A 4,566-nucleotide genomic window follows, 5' to 3' on the forward strand; every position below is an offset into this window, starting at 1 on the left:
AGTAGTATTAAAATGGTAAGAATACCGAGTATCAATATCAGGGAACATGTTTTACTTGGTAAAAGTTGTCGTTTGGTGAGCAGGTGTTGGTGATACAATTAATGGTTGAAAAGAGAAATAAAAGTATGATCTAGTCTAAATGAAAGTGAGTAAAATGAGTAATGGTGTGTGAAAACAAATATGCGAATGTGTTGGTTCCTCCTACAGGGTATTTTGATGTAATTGAAGGATATTTCTCTACTTAACAGTGCTCTTGTATTCTATGTTGAGGTCCAAACTACTAAACCCCAATGTCTTGTGAGTTTAGCCTAATCCTAACTAGACTTCGTTTTCAGATGTCTCTTGTTGAACTTAGCCTAATCGGACAACATTACGATTACATCATACTGAAAAACCAAGCTATCGCACTCCGTGTCTAGATATACGATAAATTAGCCCTGTCCTATCAAGTTCTAAGGATCAAACCATTTCCCAATGAGGATGATCCTAACTACACATGCGTTTGCGTGATCAAGACAAAAACATGCGAGAATTAAAGGCCGATAGGAACAAAGAACACATGAAAACACTATTAAATAGATATGAAAGATTTTACATCATTTACTCTATTGAAGTTCCTAATTGAGGATTTAGCCTTCCATTGCGAGGAAGCTCCTGTTTACAAGTTTAAAGAAGAGAATAAGAGAAATTGAAAAAGTACAAAGTGGTGGGGATGTCTCCTCCACCTCTAAAAACATCACAATCTCTCAAAAACTTTTTCAAAGCTCTTCAAGATGCCTTCTTTAGTATGCTCAGTCGCCTCTGGGTCCGCACACTCAAAAACTCCCCTCCAATTCTGTGTTTTCAGGTTTTATATGGAAATCCTGTCCGTGGCCTCTTGTGGAAGCAAGTTTCATGATGATGATTCAAGTATGAATCAAGTAGTTTTGATGATGACAAAAAGCCCAAAAGAATGATTTCTAGATTGAATCAACAAGTTCAAGATCAAGATTAATTTCAAGATTCATGAGAAGAAATCAAGAAGATTCAAAATTCAAGAGAAGTTGATTTCAAGATTCAAGAGAAGATGAATTCAAGATTCAAGAGAAGAAATCAAGAAGACTTCACAAGGGAAGTATTGAAAAGATTTTTCAAAAACCAAACAGAGCACAATTTTGTTTTACAAAAGAGTTTTCTCAAAATTTTCTAAGTTACCAGAGTATTTACTCTCTGGTAATTGATTACCAGTTTCCTGTAATCGATTACCAGTGATAAAGTTTGATTTCAAAAGCTTTTAACTGAATTTGCAACGTTCTAAATGATTTTTAAATGGTGTTATCGATTACTATATATTGGTAATCTATTTTCAGTGTATCAGAACGTTGAAATTCAAATTCAAGTGTGAAGAGTCACATCTTTTCATAAAAGGCATTGTGTAATCGATTACATGATTATGGTAATCGATTACCAGTGACAAGTTTTGAATAAAAAGTCAAGAGATGTAATTCTTTCAATGGTTTTCTCAAAGATTTTCTCAAGGTTATAACTCTTCTAATGGTTTTCTTGACCAGACATGAAGAGTCTATAAAAGCAAGACCTTGACTTGCATTCAAATAACTTTTTGAGAACTTTTGAACTTCATTAAACAACTTTTGAGAAATCTTGAAACCTTTCCTACTCATTTTTCTTCTTCTTCTTCTTCATTTCCCAAAAAGCTTTCTAAGTTTTATGTTTTCCAAACCTTGTTCTTCTACAGAAAACAAAAGTGTGTTATATCTTTTCATTCTCTTCTCCCTTTGCCAAAGAGAATTCAACAAGGACTAATCGCCTCAATTCTTTTTGTGTCTCTCTTCTTCCTTTTCCAAAAGAACGAAGGACTAACCGCCTGAATTCTTTCGTGTCTCCCATCTCCCTTTTTCAAGAGAATTCAAAAGGACACAGTCTGAGAATTCTTTTGATTCTTCCCTTTTCCTTAAACAAAAGATTTCAAAGGACTAACTGCCTGAGATATCTTTTGTTTCCCCTTACAAAGATTCAAAGGAGTAACCATCTGAGAATTCTTCTTCTTAACACATTGGAGGGTACATCCTTTGTGGTACAAGTAGAGGGTACATCTACTTGGGTTGTTGTAACTGAGAACAAGAGAGGGTACATCTCTTATGGATCAGTTCAAGTGGAGTACATCCACTTGGTTGTTCAAAGAGAATAAGGGAGGGTACATCCCTTGTGGATCTTTGCTTGTAAAGGTTTTTACAAGGTTGAAAGAAATCTCAAGAACCGCAGGTTGCTTGGGGACTAGATGTAGGCACGGGTTGTTGCCGAACCAATATAAAATTCTTGCGTTTGTCTTCTTTTTCCCTACATTCTTTAATTTCCGCTGTGCACTTTAATTATCGCTTTTACTTTTGGTTAAGTTTCTTTTTCTATTCTTTACTTTCTTAACTTAGTAGTAAAAGCCTAATTGAATCTAGTAACATTTAGAAGGATAGTTTTTTAATTAGTCAAGGTACATTAATAATTAATTCAACCCCCCCCCCCCCTTCTTAATTATTCCGAGGCCACTTGATCCCACACCTCTCACTGAGTGCAAATCTCGCGCTTAGCTTGGAAGATGACGGATGACTCGCCTAGCGAGCGACAACACGCTGAGCACATGCCTGCAAGGCAGATTCTCTTCTAGATTCTTGTGTCTTGCTGAGCACGCTGGTGCCTCGCTTAGCGGGACATACTTGCTAAGCACATAAACCAGGCTTAGTGAGACACCAGATTCAACACTTCACAAAATCTCCTTTTTCACCTGAAATAGAATTGAAATTTACATTAATTACAAGCGGAAGATTATAATGAGTAATGATCAATTTATTAACCAAAGGTATTTACAATCCTACAAAAAGAACTGTAACTTGGAGGAATTCTATATAATTATCAAAAGTTTCTATACAAAAGTTAGTCGTATAAAACGACTAACAAACTCCCCCAAATTTACAATTTTGCTTGTCCTCAAGCAAATAAAGAACAACTCACTTGTCCTCAAGTGCAAAAATAATGCAGTGATTATTTGTTAAGGGTGTTTGCTTCCAAAACATTAATCATATGATAAGAAATCTGTATAATGACTCAATCAATGGTTTTTCACAAGACATGCAGCTTTTCAGAGATAAGAGCATTTTTATTAAGCAACACAACTGAATGAAACTAATCATCAGACAGATTTCAAGGAAGGATGCCTAACCAGTGCCTCACGGTCACTATTTCACTCAAGCTCAAGTGCTTAAGCTAATCAATAATTAACAATTAACATGAGGTCCACCATTTGCACTTCATCTCATGGCATACAGTTAGGAATGCATAAATTGAATCAGAAGGACTTTTATAGGGTTGTAGTGAGGCTAGGCTTCAATAAACAATGGTTTTTCTAAGATTCAAAAGCTTTAATTATAGGAGAGTACAAATCCTAAAATTAACCATTTTTTTTCTTTTCCATTTACATTCTTTTCAAATCAACTCACTTGCCCTTTGTACTTAGCTTTTTTTAATAGCACACACACCTTTTATTTAAAACTTATAGTGTTTTTTTTTTAAATTACAATCTATTTACTTATTTGATGTGTGTGCTACTATTTATTACCCTTATAACTTGGCTACCCAACAAACTCCCCCAAATTTGGGGCAAATTGCTTTGAATCCTATTGCTCTCCTATAACCTAAGATAAGGTATATGGAGATGACATTTTGAGGCTTGAGGTTCAGTTTAAACAATTCAATTCTTCAGCTCAAATGTGGGTGCAAAGGATATAACATTAATGTATTAGGTAAGCTTTTTGGCCAAGTAGCTATTTCATACAATCATGGCCTTCATCATTCTCAATTCCATACATTCCATTCCATAATTCAGAGATTCATGCAAACATCATTACTCAATGCTAGTCGTTCTCTCAACATTTAAGGTTCACACACTCACTGGGTTATGGTTAATGCGTTCCTTCACAATCAATCTGTCCAACTAACTAACATTTTCAGTCATGATCCTAATTTCTTGTTCTTTCTCTTCTAAACAATGCATGCTCATTTGACAGCTAAGATTAACCATTATACTTCATCTATATCATGCAATCAATCATAAACACTAATTTTCCCAAAAAAAATATTTACCAAACACTGCATACTTGTAAAGCAAGTTAAACTGTTCAAAACATGCATCAAGATCATTCAAAAAGAAAAATTATAAACTAAAAACCCATTATAAACTATATGAAAACTATACTGAAAACATAAAAATAATAATTATAATTGTTCAAAAGATAGGAGTATAGAAATCCTGTCACTGGTCTTTTGGTTGGTCCTGGTCCATGATATCCTCCTCTTCATCTGTGAGGTGTAGCACTGGGGTGCCTGCTGGGGAAGTAGTGGGGGATGACAAGCCCAGGACAGGTATAGATGGCTCTTGGGATGGCTGTGGTGAAGACAAATCCAGAACTGGTGTGGATGGTTATGCTGCTTGTTGTGGGGTAATCTCTGGTGTAGTAGCCTCCTGAGTCTCCTCTAGTGTGGTGCCTGGATTTGCCTCATAGATGAATGGCTCTGGTG

Source organism: Glycine soja, chromosome 9, assembly GCF_004193775.1.
Source record: "Glycine soja cultivar W05 chromosome 9, ASM419377v2, whole genome shotgun sequence".
NCBI classification, from domain to species: Eukaryota; Viridiplantae; Streptophyta; class Magnoliopsida; order Fabales; family Fabaceae; genus Glycine; species Glycine soja.